Source organism: Cherax quadricarinatus, chromosome 28, assembly GCF_038502225.1.
Source record: "Cherax quadricarinatus isolate ZL_2023a chromosome 28, ASM3850222v1, whole genome shotgun sequence".
NCBI lineage: Eukaryota > Metazoa > Arthropoda > Malacostraca > Decapoda > Parastacidae > Cherax > Cherax quadricarinatus.
In genome coordinates, this window is record NC_091319.1 from 34,167,436 (window position 1) to 34,188,208 (window position 20,773).

At 45.3% G+C, this 20,773-nt stretch overlaps 1 protein-coding gene across 1 annotated transcript in view; it reads right to left on the bottom strand.

Moving 5' to 3' along the window:
• The window catches only part of LOC138853344 (uncharacterized), a 282,733-nt gene extending 273,104 nt beyond the window's left edge, over positions 1-9,629 (bottom strand). Inside the window, exon 1 of the mRNA XM_070089522.1 lies at positions 9,441-9,629. The gene's annotated coding sequence lies outside the window, so the exon portion shown is untranslated. The remainder of the gene's footprint in view (positions 1-9,440) is intronic.
• Positions 9,630-20,773: the final 11,144 nt, after the last annotated feature.

The following is a 20,773-nucleotide window of genomic DNA, read 5'->3' on the forward strand; positions in this document are numbered from 1 at the left end:
ATCATGTCTGTGTTTGTGGTTTGTATCTGGGGAGAGTTCCGGGGGTCAACGCCCCCGCGGCCCGATCTGTGACCAGGCCTCCTGGAGGATCAGAGCCTGATCAACCAGGCTGTTGCTGCTGGCTGCACGCAAACCAACGTACGAGCCACAGCCCGGCTGGTCAGGAACCGACTTTAGGTGCTTGTCCAGTGCCAGCTTGAAGACTGCCAGGGGTCTGTTGGTAATCCCCCTTATGTGTGCTGGGAGGCAGTTGAACAGTCTCGGGCCCCTGACACTTATTGTATCTGGGAAAGTAATACCACATAATTCACAAGGGTTTGTGATTCGAATCTGGTTTTATCTCAGACATATTTATATCATAATACTTCCTTCTGGCTTTATCTCAGCCCATTCTCCATTAATATTTAAAATGAAATGGTTGGCGACAACCTGCACCTTATATCTCGTCACAATAATAACACAAACTTCACGATCAAATATAACATAGCAATAAGTTTTATGTCGTGCCTCAATTTTGCCAGCAGGGAAAGTGCGCTCTAAGTCACTTTCAAAATCATAAGTCCTACATATTCACTTGAATGTGCATGAGAATAATTCTTAAAACGTACATTTGATCCTTCTGCCGGGACAACGAGGGGTTGATTGAGTCTGCAACCATCTTCGTGCAAGACAGGTATACAATACCGACAAGATGAGAGTTAAGACACTTGTGCAGCATCTGGTTATCTTTATTGTAGACGTTTCGCCATCCAGATTCTTGGACATAATTAGAAGACAGTAGAACTATATACAGAAGATGAGGTAATCAATCCCTCAACCTTGGAAGTGGTGTTTAATGCATCATGGTGGAGCAAAGGCAAGAAGACTGACGGTTATATTGGCGTCAGTGGATTAGGACGTGTAGCAGACGAAGGCATAGTCTGCTACACGTCCCTGTCCACCGACCCCTATATAAACACCAGTCACCTTACCTTTGTTCCAGATTCTCCTCCACCACGATGCTGTGAACACCAACACCAAGGCTGAGGGACTGATTACCTCATCTTCTGTATATAGTTCTACTGTCTTCTAATTATGTCCTAGAATCTGTATTGATAAAGCCACTGGATGGCGAAACGTCTACAATAAAGATAACTAGATGTTGCACAAGTGTCTTTCAACCATCTTCCTGTATAACTCCTCCTGTGTAACCAATTTTATTAAATAATTATGACAGTGTTAACATCACTATTTTTCCTTTATTATTGTCCTCACGTAACCATCAAAATATTTAATTAATGATAGATGTGAGTCATTATGTTCACATGATGGTCTTAAAATCCTTATTGCCTTTACCTCACTTACTCACAAAAGCGACATCATTGTTCTGCGTTAAATGATAAACAAATTCTGAGATCATATTCTCCTTTACCAATAAAGCCCGGTGGCCTGGTGGCTAAAGCTCCCGTTTCACACACGGAGGGCCCGGGTTCGATTCCCGACGGGTGGAAACAATTTTGACACTTTTTTTTACACCTGTTGTCCTGTTCACCTAGCAGCAAATAGGTACCTGGGTGTTAGTCGACTGGTGTGGGTCGCATCCTGGGAGACCCTGAGGACCCCAGTGGAAATAAGTTAGACAGTCCTCGATGACGCACTACTTTCTTGGGTTATCCTGGGTGGCTAACCCTCCGGGGTTAAAAATCCGAACAAAAGCTTATCGTATCCTGAGTTACAGAAAATTCGTCTGCAGACGATGATTTTGCTTGGTTACACCACCTCTGCTTAATTTTAATTACTTTAGGAATATTGAACCAATTCATTCCATTTTATGTCAATTATATGCTGGCAGTACACAATCAATCGTCAAACTTAGGATTAAAAATATATTGCCCACTCCTGAGTTTCTTAGGATAATTAACATACAATCTTAACTACCCTTTAAATTCTACCTTTACGTATTCTAAACTGAAATATTTAATACGTTCAGTGATCCATCCTGAAACTTCACTGTCATGAAGGTCATTCTCTAATCTTTATCATATCATTTCTAATCAACTGTCGAAGGCTTCTGATATTTCCTCTTCAGTCACAATTTTAAAAGGTAAATTAATCACAAACTATCCATATTCATCGTCACCTGTTATCTGTTGTCATGAACTCCTAATCATAACAGTTGGATGGATCCCTAATGACATAGCCACAGGTGGTGCAACATATATTTCACTCGACTTACTTATAAAATAATTCCTGTAAGTATGCAAATATATCCTTAAGTCTTGCTCACACGACTGAGGATCACTGTATTTCCTAATCACATGCCTTCCCCTAAAGTCCTCAGTGTAATCTTTTTCACTGGACGTGATTACCCAGAATAATGGACGAGGTGACATGAGTCCAGATGTTGTGACGTGTCCCCACAAGACGACTCTGATCGATGGTATGGTACAAACTGAGCATAATCCATTGTATAAGACGATTCAGGATGAACTGGATATGTGTGATTAAATCGGTGGGAAGAACAGGTTGTCCATGTTCGCCCTTTAGTAAAATGGGTACCTGGGTGTTAGTCGACTGGTGTGGGTCGCATGGTATGGGTCGACTGGTGTGGGTCGCATGGTGTGGGACGACTGGTGTGGGTCGCATCCTGGGACAAAACTGACCGAATTTACTAGAAATGCTCTGCATAACAAGCGGCTTTCTGTATAGTAGTATGTCACTGATGTCAGCTAGGACTCTATACCTTGTACATGTACTTGTGAAAATAAAGGTGAAGTGGGAACTCTACCACGCTTCGTATGTGAAATGGAAACTCTACCACGCTTCGTATGTGAAGTGAGAACTCTTGCCTGATTCCTTGATGAAGCGGGGAAACAACATGTAAAAAATTATAACTCACTACCCCCCCTTCCCACTTTCACAGCATTGTATCATTACAAACCTTTAAGTACATTCTCATACTAAGATGCGCGGGCATTTACAATATTTATGTTATTAAGAGTAAGGCATTACATAATATTAAGAAATAAGTCATCTTTTCAGCATTAGATTTTCCATAATAAAACTGTTAAAAGCATTACAAAATATTATGTGGTACATAAATTACATGACAAGTATTTACTCACGATAAACAATGAACACACACACACACATACACGATGGGGATTTGAGGATATGGAAGGAATGGAGGAAAAGGGCGAAAGGGACTGCATAGTAGGTGTAATTCAGTCTGGGAGATATAAGGTAGTCATTACAGTGATGTATAACCCACCATAGAACTGCAGGAAGCCAAGAGAAGAATATGAAGAGAGCAACAGAGCAATGGTGGACACACTAGTTGAGGTGGCCAGAAGAGCTCACAGATGTAGAGAAAAATTACTAGTTATGAGTGATTCCAATCACGAGATTTATTGGGAAAATCTAGAGCCACATGGGGGTCCCGAAACATGGAGAGCCAAGATGATTGATGAGGTACTAGAAAACCTCATGTATCAAAATGTTAGGGACACTACCAAAGAGAGAGGTGAGGATGAATAAACAAGACTGGACCATGTATTCACCCTGAGTAGCTCAGACATCGAGGACATCGCGTATGAAAGGGCACTCAGAGCTAGTGATCACGTGGTTCTGAGCTTTGAATAAATGGTAGAGTGACAAGTGCAGAAGGTAACAGGAGTAGGATGGGAAAAGCCAAACTACAAAAGGGGGACTACACAGGTATGAGGAACTTCCTGCAGGAGGTTCAGTGGGAAAGAGAATTTGTAGGAAAATCAGTAAATGGAATGAAGGACTAAGTGACAACAATATACAAGAAGGCAGAGAAGAGATTTGTTTCCAAAGGCAACAGAATTAATGGGAAGACCAGAACGAGCCCTTTGTTTACCCCAGGGGTGTAGGGAGGCAAAAACTAAGTGTGCTAGAGAATGGAAAAATTAAAGAAGACAAAGGACCCAAAGATTAGTGAGAGAGCCAGAAACGACATAGCACTGAAAGTCAAGTCTCACCCGAAGCTGTTGTATAACCACATGAGGAGGAAGACAACAATCAAGAACCAGGTAATCAGGCTGAGGAAAGAAGATGGGGAGCTCATAAGAAACGACCAAGTATGTGAGAAGCTCAACATGAGACTTAAGGAAGTATTTACAATGGAGACAGAAAGGACTCCTGGAAGTCAGAACAGAAGGGTACACCAACAAGGAATATACCAACAAGTGCTGGATAAAATACACCCAATCGAGGAGGAGGTGGAGCTGCTCAGTGAACGTGATACATCAAAGGCGGTGTGACCAAACAATATCTCTCCATGAGGCTTCAGAGAGGGAGCAGAAATGCTCTGTGTGCCACTAATAACAATTTTCAATACATCCATTGAAAATGGGCAACTATCTGAGGTATGGAAGACGGCAAATGTAGTCCCCATTTTTAAGAAAGACACGAGACCCTGACGTGTATAGTATGCAAAGTCATGTAGATTATCAGGAGGAGAGTGTTGGAGCACCTAAAACACAACAAGCTTATAAACAACAACCAGCACGGATTCAGGGAAGGAAAATCTTGTGCCACAAACCTACTGGAGTTTTGTGGAAAGGTAATGGAATTAAGATACGAGTGAGAGGGGTGGGTAGATTGCATTTTCTTGAACTGCAAGAAGGCCTTCGACACAGTTCCTCACAAGAGATTACTGCAAAAGCTGGAGGATGAGGCACACATATGAGGAAGGGCACTGCAATGGATCAGAGAATACCTGACAGGGAGGCAACAACGAGTCATGGTACGTGACGAGGTATCAGAGTGGGCGCCTGTGACGAGCGGGGTCCCATATGGGTCAGTCCTAGGACCAGTGCTATTTTTGGTATATGTGAATGACATGACGGAAGAGATAAACTCAGAAGTATCCCTGTTTGCAGATGATGTGAAGTTAATCAGGAAAATTAAATCGGAGGAGGATCAGGCAGGACTACAAAGAGACCTGGACAGGCTTGAAGCCTGGTCCAGCAAATGGCTTCTCGAATTTAACCATGCCAGATGCAAAGTAATAAGGATCAGGGAAGAGCAAAGAAAACCACAGACAGAGCAAAGGCTAGGTGGCCATAGAGAGCAAACCTCACTCAAGGAAAAAGATCTTGGGGTGAGTATAATACAGAGCACACCTCCTGAGGCGCACATCAACCACATAATTGCTGCAGCACATGGGTACCTGGCAATCCTGAGAATAGCATTCTGATACATCAGAAAGGAATCCTTCAAGACACTGTACGCCGTGTACGTCAGGCCCATACTGGAGTATGCAGCACTTGTTTGGAACCCACACAGGGTCAAGCACGTCAAGCAATTAGAGAAAGTGCAAAGGTTTGCAACAAGGTTAGTTCCAGAGCTAAAGGGAATGTCCTACGAAGAAAGGTTAAGGGAAATTGGCCTGACAACACTGGAGGACAGGAGGGTTAAAGTAGACAAGATAACGACATACAAAATACTGCGAGGAATAGACAAGATGAACAGAGACAGGATGTTCTAGTGAGGTGACAGAAACAAGGGGTCACACTTGAAAGTTGAAGACTCAGATGAGTCAAAGGGATGTTTGGAAGTATTTTTTCAGTCATGGAGTAACCAGGAAGTGGAATAGTCTGGCAAGTGATGATGTAGAGGCAAGACCCATACATAGCTTTAAGACGAGGTATGATAAAGCTCATGGAGCAGGGAGAAAAAGGACCTAGTAGCGATCAGTGAAGAGGCAGGGCCAGGAGCTGAGTCTCAACCCTTGCAACCGCAATTAGGTGAGTACTCAAAAGGTTGCACGTTCCCTACCCTCTAGCGTGGTTAAACAAATATACATGATACCCCATTCATCCCTCCCCCTCTCCTCCTCCTCCTATATCTCCTCCTCCCTGTCCCCCTCCTCCTCTTTCCCCTCTCTCTTCTCTTCCTCCTCTTACTCCTCCTCTCCCTTGTCCTCTTCTTCACCTCTTCTTCCTCTTCTACATCCTCCCCTCACTTCTCCTCCTCTTCTTCCTTCCTTTGTGAAAATTTATTCGGTTCTAAAGTTCCACAGGACAGATACATCGTACGACGATCCCAATATGTCACGGATGGAACAGCTGGGTTGGGTGGCCCTTACATCCACCCAAAACACGCAAACACACACCCAGGTTGGTGAAGGTGGTTAGAAGGTGCATTTAATTGATAGATTTGCCTTTCGAGGAAGAGATAGGTAGTTTATACTGTTAGTGAACTAACATTAGGACTATTGAGGCAACTGTAGATAATAATAATGTAGACCTAAAACCTTAACGTAGATAGGAATAGGCCAGTAATGTAGGCAAACACTAGGTTATATTAACCAGGGGGAACTGGCAGCCCAAGTTTGAATGCTTGGGCATGGGGTTTTGAGACCGCAGTGCCTCCTTCTAAGACCAGACACCATTGGAACAACAAGTGCTGTGAACAGCAGGCGGTGCCCCCACGTGTCTTCACATACTAGACCTGAGGAAATCTGGTGGAGGCACCTCGAAGTACCGTAAATGACCTCCTCCGTCAGGCCCATACAGTAAGACAAGACATCCCTTTCTTTCTCAGTATTCTGGCCAGTTTCTGGGGGAAATTGCGAGTGAGTTGAGCTGTGGGCCTTTGTGCAGGCGGGCAGCCCATGACCAGTATGTACCAGCATCTCCTCGTGAGGCTTAGAAGCTAGTGTCTGTTTCTGCATAGTTATACTAAGGGATACACACCCCCTTGGAAACAGGAATTTCTGAGGTGCAGACAGGTCATTAATACCGCAGAATATTGCAGAAATTAAGGCTCCCAGTTGCATGTGGTTCTAAGAGGAAGTCCAGAGGGGCTAAAGCTTAGGGAGGTTGAAGACCGGGACATATTCTCCAACACCAAGTAATTTAGTCCTTTCTACGTGCATGCAGGCGAGATTTCTTGCAACATCATTTATGGAAATCTGTCCTATAAGCCACTTGTGAGGCTGAGGTACCGACCTCAGGACTTGGTGTCAACAGAGCTTGCTAGGGTAGCCAACTCACATGGAGGCAGCCCAGACAAATTTTCACATCTTGACCTCTTCCTCTTCCTTTTCTCCTCCTCCTCTTCCTTCTCCTCCTCCCTCTCCTTCTCTGGTGCAGAGTCTACGAGGCCTCACAAACATTACACACACATTTGCTGGTGAGAACATACTTTGTGCACACACAAACATCTACATGAACCCTTACCCTTACCACCACTGTAAAGGCTGATCCTAGCCACCCTCAGCCACATATACTCCCCCACATTTCTCTCTCTCTCTCTCCTATCCCACTTCCTCTTCCTCTTCATCTTCCTTCTCCTCCTCCTCCTCCTCCTCCTCCTCTTACCCCCTCTTTCTTCCCCCTCCTCTCCCCCTCACTTTTTCTGCACTTCCATTCCCCCTCTCTCCTTGTACCCCCGAACCTTCCCCCCATTTCCCTCCTCCTCTGCCACTGCCCTCTACCACTCTCTATCCCTCTCCCTTTCCCTACCTCCCTCCCCCTCTCCCTGTCCCTGTCCCTCTCTACAACACCCCCTCCACACACACACATGCACTCACTCCTGAAAATACATAAGCTATTCTTTCTGTGGAAGAAAAAATAGGCTACCAAAAAGCAGGATGGAGAACGAGGGAACTGGTGGATGAACCTGGGAGGAGAGAACCTGGACGAGAAGATTGGGAAGCAGAGCTCACAAGAAGGTTGGAAGAGTGGGGAAGGAAGCTAGAAGAGGTTGGCAGGAAAATGGAGGAGAGGATAGCTGCATAAAGCAGGAAATGGGAGTCACAAGCCATAGTAGCAGAAGCTTAGAAGAGGAACTAAACAATCTGAAACAGCCTAAGGAACCAAAGGACAGTACAGCCATGGTATCATGAACTGCAACATCAGTCACAGACTAGGGGATTGTAGGGAGCAAAGGAGCTATACTGTATGTGAAGGCCCTATCAGACCCACGTTGGGCCCGGGAAAACACGGGGAGCACATCAAAAATAAAGGACGGGACTAAAGACAATGAAGGAGCTAAGCTATATGCAGAGGCTGTAACAGACAACTGCAGAGCCCAGAAACAGCTGAGCACAGAGACATCAACCAGGGAAGAGACTGAAAGAAGGAATGCTTCAGTGGCAGGAACTAAATCGTTTCAGAGAAAGCTCAGGGAAGCACAGTGGGAGGACGTAAAGGAGAGGGCAGTTTTTGTCTATGGGCTCCAGGAAGGTGACGGGGAAGCCCATCTTGCAGACATGCCCTAACAGGATTTGAAGAAAAAGCTCTCCCTCCTCGAAGTTCCTACGGTATCGTATAGTCCAGGTACTAGACTATACGATATTAATATATTTTCACCAAAATCAAGCACAATTAAGAATTTTGAAACTACTTGTTTAATATTGAGTGACAGTACAGGATAGAACTGTTAAATATTAAATACATTTCTTTCTCATTTTCAGTAAGAGGACCTGACTTTTCTTTTATCTTTGATCTTTGTAACTGGCGGCAACAATTTGAATTTGTCATACATTTTTTTTTGTTTGACCAAATTTTCATTTAAGGAATGTATGCTGCTAGACACCTGATAACACGAAGGTAGATCGATAAATCATAACGTCAGTTATTTTCCTGACAAAAACATAGTACTGCCCAGATCTTGCTGCCATCTGTTTTGGCTTCTCAGGTTCCAGGGAGGACAACGTGTCCATTCATAATAACATGATGACAGAAATTCTTCAACAGCTATGTAAATCGGCGGACAGAATTCTGTGCAGAAGACAAACAAACTGGTGTCACACTGGGATGAGTGCCCCAGTAAGTTTTCTGATCGTGTTCAGAAGTGACCAAAGCTTGATCGCTACAACACTCAGCTCACACTCTGAGGTCCGGAGATCGAATCCCCTCCGGTACGGCTGGAAAACATTAGGGACGCGTTTCCACAAGACACCTGCTAAGATAAGATAAGATTTCGTTCGTATTTTTAACCCCGGAGGGTTAGCCACCCAGGATAACCCAAGAAAGTCAGTGCGTCATCGAGGACTGTCTAACTTATTTCCATTGGGGTCCTCAATCTTGCCCCCCAGGATGCGACCCACACCAAGGTACCTGTTTGCTGCTAGGTGAACAGGAAAATAGGTGCAAGGAAACGTGTCGAAATATTTCCACCCACAGGGAATCGAACCCGGGCCCTCCGTGTGTGAAGCGGGAGCTTTAGCCACCAGGCCACCGGGCCACCTCCCTATCCCTGTTCCTGTTCACCCATCAGTTTAAAATGGGTACCTGGGTGTTAATAGACTGGTGTGGGTCGCATCCTGGTAAAAGCTAATCTAATTTGCCCGAAATACTCAGCATAACATGCTACTTTCTATATAGTAGTATGTCATTGATGTCAGCTAGGACTGTATACCTTGTACTTGTAGTAAATTAAAATATTATTATATGTTTTACCTAGTATTAGATAAGTGTACTCACTTAGTGTACCACTAGTAGCAGCAGTAGCAGCAGCAACAGCAGCAGCAGCAACAGCAGCAGTATCAGTAGCAGTAGCAGCAGTAGCAGTAGTAGCAGCAGCAGAGAGGAGAGAACTTTTCACTGGAGCAGTGGATACGTACACAGCTTCAGCAGACACACTCAGGCTACTCACTGATGCTACTACTGCAACTATAAAGAAAAAAAATACCACACGTGAATCATGTTAAATGTCGCATACTTAACAAATAGCAGCAAGAATTTAACAGTTAGTAGCATGTGCTACCTTATTAGCAGCGAGCATTTAACAATTAGTAGCAGGTAGCTAACAGTTAGCAACAGGTGCTGAACAGTTAGCAACAGGTGCTGAACAGTTAGCAACAGGTGCTGAAGAGTTAGCAACAGGTGCTGAAGAGTTAGAAGGTATTAAAACTACACCGCAGCCACCTAATAGTCAGCAGCAAATAACGTCTTATCATATTTGTACTGAGAAAAATCATTTAATACTATTCTAATACATGAAAGATTTTTATTATTATTATTATGATCATCATAATTATAATTATTATTATTATTACTATACAAAAATACTTTTATTTTCCATAATTTATTTTTCTGATAATTATTAAACAAATAAAATACTTTATTTTCAAGTAATTTGTTATGATAAAACTTTGGAGTGAACTCTGCCTAAAGTTGTGTCAGTACAGCAGCAAACTTTACTGCACAACCACCATATTTATTCCTTTTATGTTTTTAAGTAATGGAAAAACAACATCCAGTATTGGGCCGCTGCTGAGGCGGGATGGAACACTCACAGATGACAGCCAAGAAATGAGTGAGATACTAAAGTCCCAATATGACTCAGTGCTCAGCGACCCACTGCCCACTCTAAAGGTCGACAATCCAAATTAATTCTTTATGAAAGAAACCCAAAATTTTGTCGTCCCAAAAATCTTGGATATTATTCTAACTCCACAAGACCTTGAAAGGGCAATTAATGACATGCCCATGCACTCTGCCTCAGGCCTAGACTCATGGAACTCCATGTTCATCAAGAACTGCAAGAAGCCCCTATCAGGGGCCTTTAGCATTTTATGGAGAGGGAGCATGGTCACGGGTCATCCCACACACACACTAAAAACAACAGACATAGCCCCACTCCACAAAGGTGGCAGGAAAGCAATTGCAAAGAACTACAGACCGATAGCACTAACATCCCATTTCATAAAAATCTTTGAGAGGGTTCTAAGAAGCAAGGTAACCAACCACCTAGATACCCATCAGTTACACAACCCACGACAACACGGGTTTAGAGCAGGTCGCTCCTGCCTGTCCCAGCTACTGGACCACTATGACAAGGTCCTGGATGCTGTAGAGGATAAAAAAAATACAGATGTAATATACACAGATTTTGCAAAAGCTTTCAATAAGTGTGACCATGGTGTAATAGCACACAAAATGCATGATAAAGGTTTAACGGGAAAAGTTGGTAGATGGATCTACAATTTCTTGACAAATAGAACACAAAGAGTAGTAGTAAACAGAGTAAAGTCCCAGGCAGCCACGGTAAAAAACTGTTCCACAAGGCACAGTACTCGCTCCCATTCTATTCCTCATCCTCATTTCTGACATAGAGATGTAAGTCATAACTCCGTGTCTTCCTTTGCGGACACCTGGATCACCATGGCAGTGTCCTCCATAGAAGACACCTTGAGACTCCAAGCGGACATCAACCAAATCTTCGAATAGGCCACTCAAAACAATATGAAGTTCAACGAGGAGAAATTTCAACTACTCAGATATGGGAAACTTGAAGAAATTAAAAATACGTCAAGGTATGCGACAAATTCTAACCATACAATACAGCAGAAAATGTGATAACGTCAGAGGATCTCGCCTTCAAAGACCACAACAATGTATCTACCTCATCTGCTAGGAAAGTTATAGGATGGATAATGAGAACCTTCAACACTAGGGATGCCAAGCCCATGATGATTCTGTCAGTATAGTTGCTGATCCCCTACATGTCGTGTGACATATCTGAGTATCATAATTAGTACCATCCATATGTATTATATAGACGACCCCTTGCTAGACTAAGCAGCTAGCATGTGACGTCACGTGATGCCACATGTGAGCGTCAGATGCTCTGCCTCTCCCTCAGTTCCCCGATAGACCTGCAGGTGGCTACAGGCAGGCTGGGCCACTCCCCTCTAACGTCTCTGCTAATACAGTGAACACAACCCAACAAGTGTGTTTATCTCCAACCATCATATCTCCACGGAACCCTCCCAACAATGCTCTTCAAATCGCTTGTGCTCTCTAGGTTGGAATACTGCTGTACACTAACGGCCCCCTTCAAGGCTGGCGACATTGCTGACCTGGAGAGTGTACAAAGAACTTTCATAGCACACGTAAGTGCGATAAGGCACCTGAACTACTGGGAACGTTTGAAGGTCCTTGATCTGTATTCTCTCGAATACAGGCGAGAGAGATACATGATAACATACACTTGGAAGGTCCTGGAGGGATTGGTACAAAACCTGCACACGAAAAATCAACCCTAATGAAAGCAAAATATTCGGCAGGAGATGCAACATTCCCCCGATGAAAAGCAGAGGCGCCACGAGTACACTGAGAGACAACACAATAAGTCTCCGGGGCCCAAGACTGTTCAGTTCCCTCCCAGCATACACAAGAAGAATTACAAATAGATCCCTGGCTGTCTTCAAGAAGGCACTGGTCAGGCACCTAAAGTCAGTACCTGACCAACCGGGTTGTGGTTCGCACGTCAGCTTGCGTGCGACCTGCAGTAACAGCCTGGTTGATCAGACCCTGATGCATCATGAGGCCTGGTCTCAGAAAGGGACGCGGGGGCGTTGACCCCCGAAACCCTCTAGTGGTAAAACTCCAGGTGAGTGGTGTGTGTGTACTCACCTAATTGTACGCACCTAATTGTGGTTGCATGGGTCGAGGCTCAGCTCCTGGCCCCGCCTCTTTACTGATCGCTACTAGGTCCTCTCCTTCTCTGCTTCCTGAGCTTTGTCATACCTCTTCTTAAAACTATGTATGGTTCCTGCCTCCACTACTTCACTTGCTAAGTTATTCCACATCATGACGACTCTATGACTGAAGAAATACTTCCTAACGTCCCTGTGACTCGTCTGAGTCTTCAGCTTCCAGTTGTGACCCCTTGTTTCTGTGTCCCCTCTCTGGAACATCCTATTTGTATGTCGTTATCATGTCTCCCCTGACCCTTCTGTCCTCGTCGTCAGTCCGATTTTCCTCAACCTTTCTTCGTACAATATTTCGCTGAGCTCTGGGACTAGCCTTGTTGCAAACCTTTGTACTTTCTCTAACTTCTTGACGTGCTTGACCAGGTGTGGGTTCCAGATTGGTGCTGCATACTCCAGTATGGGCTTAACATACACAGTGTACAGTGTCTTGAACGATTCCTTATTAAGGTATCGGAACGCTATTCTCAGGTTTGCCAGGCGTCCGTATGCTGCAGCAGTTATTTGGTTGATGTGTGCCTCCGGTGACGTGCTCGTTGTTATGGTCACCCCAAGGTCGTTCTCCCTGAGTGAGGTCTGTAGTCTTTGTCCACCTAGCCTATACTCTGTCTGCGGTCTTTTTTGCCCATCCCCAATCTTCATGACTTTGCATTTGTCACGGTTGAATTCGAGAAGCCAGTTTCTGGACCACATGTCCAGCCTGTCCAGGTCTCTTTGCAGTCCTGCCTCATCCCCATCCGATTTAATTCTTCAAATCATCTGCGAATGATGATTTGACTTTGCACACAATACATGTCAGAGACACAGATCTGAAGTTTAGTGCCTCATTTCTGTTTCCTTTCTTAAATATGGGGACTACATTTGCTGTCTTCCATTTCTCAGGTAGTTGCCCAGTTTCAAGGGATGTGTTGAAGATTGTGGTTAGGGGCACGCACAGCATCTCTGCTCCATCTCTTAGGACCCATGGGGAGATGTTGTCCGATCCCATCGCCTTTGAGGTATCATGGTCACTTATCAGCTTCCGCACCTCCTCCTCGGTTGTTCGTATGTCATCCAACCCTTGTTGGTACATTCCCTCTTGATGTTCCCTTCTGTGCTGTATTCCCAAAGCCCTTCCTGTCCCTACTGTAAAAACTTCCTTAAATCTCCTGTTTATCTCCTCACATACCTCCTGATCATTTCTTTTGAGTTCTCCACCTTCTGTCCACAATCTGATCACCTGGTCTTTGACTGTTGTCTTCCTCCTGATGTGGCTATACAACAGTTTCGGGTCAGTCTTGATTTTCGATGCTATGTTATTTTCATACTGTCGCTGGGCCTCCCTCCTTACCTGTGCATACTCGTTTCTGGCTCTGCGACTGATCTCCCTATTTTCATGTGTTCTCTGCCTTCTGTAAATTTTCCATTCTCTATTGCACTTTGTTTTTTCCTCCTTACACCGTCGGGTAAACCAGTGGCTCGTCCTGGTCTTCCCGTTGTTTCTGTTGCCCTTGGGAATAAACCTTTCCACTGCCTCCTTGCATTTTGTTGCTACATATTCCATCATTTCATTTACTGGCTTTCCTGCCAGTTCTCTGTCCCACAGAACCTCCTGCAGGAAGTTCCTCAACCCTATGTAATCCCCTCTTTTATAGTCAGGCTTTTCCCATTCAACTCCTGTTACTCTCTCCACTTGCAACTCTACTATGCATTCAAAGCACAGAACCACGTGGTCACTAGCTCCTAGGGGACTCTCATACTTGATGTCCTCAATGTCTGAACTGCCCAGGGTGAACACAAGGTCCAATCTTGCTGGTTCATCCTCCCCTCTCACTCTGGTAGTGTCCTTAACATGTTGGTGCATGAGATTTTCCAGCACCACATTCAACATCTTGGCTCTCCATGTTTCGGGACCCCCATGAGGTTCCAGGTTTTCCCAGTCAATCTCCCTGTGGTTGAAATCCCCCATAACCAGCATCTTTGCTCTGCTGGTGTGAGCTCTTCTTGCCACCTCAGAAAGTGTGTCCACCATTGCTCTGTTGCTCTCTTCATATTCCTCTCTTGGCCTACTGCAGTTCTATGGTGGATTATACATCACTGCAATGACCACCTTGTGCTCCCCAGACTGAAGTGTACCTACTATGTAGTCTCTTTCTCCCGTCTTGTCTATGCCTCCCATTTTCTCGAATTTCCATCGTTTTTTTACGAGCAGAGTAACCCCTCCTCCCCCTCTTCCCCTTCCATCTTTCCTGATGATCTGGTATCCTGGTGGGAAGATTCCATCTGTTTTTGCTCCTGGGGGATTTCAACTTAGGGCACCTAAAATGAAGGAATATAGCAAATAATGTTGTTGCAGTAATAACACCAAGAGGCAGCTCTGATGAGAAATCACACACACACGAGCTTTTAAATCTCTGCACAAAATTCAATTTAAACCAGCAAATAATAGAGCCTACTAGACTGGAGAATACACTAGACCTCATCTTCACTAACAATGATGATCTGATACGAAAAGTCACCATATCAAAAACAATATACTCAGATCACAACATAATTGAGGTTCAGACATGTATGCGCAGAGCCCCAGACCGACATAATGAGATTAGTCACGAGGGAGCATTCACCAAATTCAACTTCAATAACAAAAACATAAAGTGGGACCAAGTAAACCAAGTCCTACCCGATATAAGCTGGCAAGATAGACTAAGCAACACAGACCCCAACTTATGCCTAGAACAGATTAACTTGGTGGCACTCGATGTATGCACAAGGATTATTCCTCTAAGAAAAAGGAGGAGTAGATGTAAAATAGAAAGAGACAGGCGCTCCCTTTACAGGCGAAGGAAAAGAATAACAGAGCGGCTAAAAGGGGTCAATATATCTGAAATGCGTAGGGAGACACTAGTCAGAGAAATAGCAAGCATCGAACTTAAGCTAAAGGAATCTTATAGGAGTCAGGAATCGCGGGAAGAACTGAAAGCCATAAATGAATCGAAAGAAACAAAAAGTATTTCTCCTCCTATGCCAAATCAAAGTCGAGAACAACGTCCAGTATTGGGCCCCTACTTAAACAAGATGGGTCCTACACAGATGACAGCAAGGAAATGAGTGAGCTACTCAAGTCCCAATATGATTCAGTTTTCAGCAAGCCGCTAACCAGACTGAGAGTCGAAGATCAAAATGAATTTTTTATGAGAGAGCCACAGAATTTGGTTAACACAGCCTATCTGATGTTATTCTGATGCCAAATGACTTCGAACGGGCGATAAATGACATGCCCATGCACTCTGCCCCAGGGCCAGACTCATGGAACTCCGTGTTCATCAAGAATTGCAAGAAGCCCCTATCACGAGCTTTTACCATCCTATGGAGAGGGAGCATGGACACGGAGGACGTCCCACAGTTACTAAAAACAACAGACATAGCCCCACTCCACAAAGGGGGCAGTAAAGCAATAGCAAAGAATTACAGACCGATAGCACTAATATCCCATATATAAAAATCTTTGAAAGGGTCCTAAGAAGCAAGATCACCACCCATCTAGAAACCCATCAGTTACACAACCCAGGGCAACATGGGTTTAGAACAGGTCGCTCCTGTCTGTCTCAACTATTGGATCACTACGACAAGGTCCTAGATGCACTAGAAGATAAAAAGAATGCAGATGTAATATATACAGACTTTGCAAAAGCCTTCGACAAGTGTGACCATGGCGTAATAGCGCACAAAATGCGTGCTAAAGGAATAACATGAAAAGTTGTTCGATGGATCTATAATTTCCTCACTAACAGAACACAAAGAGTAGTAGTCAACAGAGTAAAGTCCGAGGCAGCTACGGTGAAAAGCTCTGTTCCACAAGGCACAGTACTCGCTCCCATCTTGTTCATCATCCTCATATCTGACATAGACAAGGATGTCAGCCACAGCACCGTGTCTTCCTTTGCAGGTGACACCCGAATCTGCATGACAGTGTCTTCCATTGCAGACACTGCAAGGCTCCAGACGGACATCAACCAAATCATTCAGTGGGCTGCAGAAAACAATATGAAGTTCAACGATGAGAAATTTCAATTACTCAGATATGGTAAACTCGAGGAAATTAAATCATCATCACAGTACAAAACAGATTCTGGCCACAAAATAGAGCGAAACACCAACGTCAAAGACCTGGGAGTGATCAAGTCGGAGGATCTCACCTTCAAGGACCATAACATTGTATCAATCGCAGCTGCTAGAAAAATGACAGGATGGATAATGAGAACCTTCAAAACTAGGGATGCCAAGCACATGATGACACTCTTCAGGTCACTTGTTCTGTCTAGGCTGGAATATTGCTGCACACTAATAGGACCTTTCAAGGCAGGTGAAATTGCTGACCTAGAAAATGTACAGAGAACCTTCACAGAGCGCATGACGGAGATAAAACACCTCAATTACTGGGAGTGCTTGAGGTTCCTGAACCTGTATTCCCTGGAATGCAGGCAGGAGAGATACATGATTATATACACCTGGAAAATCCTAGAGGGACTAGTACCGAACTTGCACACGAAAATCACTCACTCCGAAAGCAAAAGACTCGGCAGACGATGGAACATCCCCCCAATGAAAAGCAGGGGTGTCACTAGCACGTTAAGAGACCATACAATAAGTGTCAGGGGCCCAAGACTGTTCAACTGCCTCCCAGCATACATAAGGGGGATTACCAATAGACCCATGGCAGTCTTCAAGCTGGCACTGGACAAGCACCTAAAGTCGGTACCTTGCCAGCCAGGCTGTGGCTCGCACGTTGGCTTCTGTGGAGTCAGCAGTAACAGCCTGGTTGATCAGGCTCTGATCCACCAGGAGGCCTGGTCACAGACCTGGCCGCGGGAGCGTTGATCCCCGGAACTCTCTCCAGGTAAGCTCCAGGTATGAATTTTGTTTCTGTAACTGCTATGATGTCTGAGGACTTCTCATTGATTCTTTCTTGCCATTCCTCATGTTTATTAGTTAATTCATCCGCATTTGTGTACTAAACCTTCAACTTCTGTTCTAATACTGTAACTGTAGTCCTGGGGGAATACTGGGGTTGGGAGAGCAGGAGCCCTGGTGGGGGCCTGTGGGGGGTTGCAGTGGAGGTGGGGGAAGAGCTCCCATGGGGGGGTGCTGTAGGGGTAGGGTTCGTGGTGCGGGGGAGGGAACAGAAGGATCGGTGTGTGATGGTTGGTTTGGATTGTTCAGTTGCCTTGGGGGTGTCATGGCTGGAGATCTTCTGCAGGTGTTTCCGGGGGGTGTGCTTGTCCTTCCACTTGTTGCTGGGTTATTCTGCTCTCCTTTTTCATTTCCTCCCATTCCTCCTTTTGTTTTTGCACTCTCTCTTTCAGTATCATCCTTTCCTCCTTTGTTCTGTCTCGATCGAGGTACACACTCATGAACTCCTGTTTGTCTCTCAGCCGTGCTTTCTCCTGCAGGATCATGGTTCGAGTTGATTCTGCCTTGAAAATTACTTTGAGAGGCCGATTCCTTTTCTTTGTGAACCACCCGATTCTCAGAAAATTTGCCACCTGGGTCATGTCTCCCTCGCCTATCACCTTCATGATACCTTCAATTGCTTTTTTCTCCTCCTGCTTTCTTTCATCATAAGTTTCCCCTTCAGCTTCGTCTAGCCCAAAGACAAAATCTGATCTTTCCCTTTCCACCTCCCACTGTGACTCCCATTGCATCCTCTGAGGTGTTTTAGTTCCTTCCCATGGAGTGTTCCTTCCTTCAGTCCCCTTCCCTAGCTATGGCTCCTATGCTCATTGGTTTGTCCTTCCTGCTCACCTGTTCCTGGCCCCCACAAGTGTCTGGTAAGGTCCCTGCACATGTCTTAGTTCCTTCAATGCCTTCCAACCTCTCATTCTGTCCTAGTGTGCTCCCTGTCTTTGTTTTTGCCCCATGTGGGTTTGACAGGACCTCTGCATACAGTTTAGCTTCCATGCTCCCTTCACACCCGTTGTCTGTGTCTGATGTAACCATTGCTGATGCTACTTCTGTAATATCTTTGTCTCATTGCTGTTTCAGATGACTCAGCTCCTCTTCTAATCTCTGTATCTTGGTTTCTGCTGCTGTGGCATGTTGCTTCCACCTTCTGCATTCTGCTGCTAACCACTCCTCCATCTTCCTTGCGAGCTCATCTAGCCTCCTTCCCCAGTCTTCCTCCCTTTTCTTGAGCTCTACCTCCCAGTCCTCCCTCCCAGATTCGTCCTTCGGGCCCCTTTTTCTCATCCTAGTTCTAGGTTGCCCCATTGCTCCACAGAAGGAAGGGGGAGAGATGGATAGGAGGAGGGGAATAGATGGTTATGGGGAGTGGGGTTGGATGGTTATGGGGGAGGGGGAGGATGGTTATTGGAGGAGGAGAGGTAGTTGGGGAGGAGGTTAGATGGATTAGGGGAGGGGTTAGATGGTTTGGGGGAGGGGTAGGTGGCTAGGGGGAGGGGGAGAGGTGGTTAGGGGAAGGGGAGTACATGTTTGTGTCAAGTGTATATGTGCTTGTGCATGTGTGCTTGTGTATCTGTGTGTACATGTGTGGGAGAGAGAGGGATGGGATTAAGGGGGAGGGGGGGAGGGGGGTGAGAAGGATGAGTGACCCTTAGAAGTGGGGGAAGTGTGTGTCTGTGATGGGATTAGAAGGGGAGGGAGGGGAAGGAAGGCTGAGGGTAAAGTGACGACCACTTGATAACGGGGTCCTTACGGGTGTGTGTACTCACCTAGTTGTACTCACCTAGTTGAGGTTGCGGGGGTCGAGTCCGAGCTCCTGGCCCCGCCTCTTCACTGATCGCTACTTGGTCACTCTCCCCGAGCCGTGAGCTTTATCATACCTCTGCTTAAAGCTATGTATGGATCCTACCTCCACTACATCACTTCCCAAACTATTCCACTTACTGACTACTCTGTGGCTGAAGAAATACTTCCTAACATCCCAGTGATTCATCTGTGTTTTCAGCTTCCAACTGTGTCCCCTTGTTACTGTGTCCAATCTCTGGAACATCCTGTCTTTGTCCACCTTGTCAATTCCTCTCAGTATTTTGTATGTCGTTATCATGTCCCCCCTATCTCTCCTGTCCTCCAGTGTCGTCAGGTTGATTTCCCTTAACCTCTCCTCGTATGACATACCTCTTAGCTCTGGGACTAGTCTTGTTGCAAACCTTTGCACTTTCTCTAGTTTCTTTACGTGCTTGGCTAGGTGTGGGTTCCAAACTGGTGCCGCATACTCCAATATGGGCCTAACGTACACGGTGTACAGGGTCCTGAATGATTCCTTATTAAGATGCCGGAATGCTGTTCTGAGGTTTGCTAGGCGCCCACATGCTGCAGCAGTTATTTGGTTGATGTGCACTTCAGGAGATGTGCCTGGTGTTATACTCACCCCAAGATCTTTTTCCTTGAGTGAGGTTTGTAGTCTCTGGCCCCCTAGACTGTACTCCGTCTGCGGTCTTCTTTGCCCTTCCCCAATCTTCATGACTTTGCACTTGGTGGGATTGAACTTCAGGAGCCAATTGCTGGACCAGGTCTGCAGCCTGTCCAGATCCCTTTGTAGTTCTGCCTGGTCTTCGATCGAGTGAATTCTTCTCATCAACTTCACGTCATCTGCAAACAGGGACACCTCAGAGTCTATTCCTTCCGTCATGTCCTTCACAAATACCAGAAACAGCACTGGTCCTAGGACTGACCCCTGTGGGACCCCGCTGGTCACAGGTGCCCACTCTGACACCTCGCCACGTACCATGACTCGCTGCTGTCTTCCTGACAAGTATTCCCTGATTCATTGTAGTGCCTTCCCTGTTATCCCTGCTTGGTCCTCCAGTTTTTGCACCAATCTCTTGTGTGGAACTGTGTCAAACGCCTTCTTGCAGTGTGTGTGTGTGTTTGTGTTTGTGTGTGTGTGTGTGTGTGTGTGTGTGTGTGTGTGTGTGTGTGTGTGTGTGTGTGTGTGTGTATGTGTGTGTGTGTGTGTGTGTGTGTGTGTGTTCGTGTGTGTGTGTGTGTGTGTGTACTCACCTATTTGTGGTTGCAGGGGTGGAGTCTTAGCTCCTGGCCCCGCCTCTTCACCGGTTGCTACTGGGCCCTCTCTCTCCCCGCTCCATGAGCTTTATCAAACCTCTTCTTAAAACTGTGTATGGTTCGTGCCTCCACTACGTTATTTTCTAGGCTATTCCACTGCCTTACAACTCTATGACTGAAGAAATACTTCCTAATATCTCTCTGACTCATTTGTGTCTTCAACTTCCAATTGTGGCCTCTTGTTTCTGTGTCCCCTCCCTGGAACATCCTGTCTTTGTCCACCTTGTCTATTCCACGCAGTATTTTATATGTCGTTAT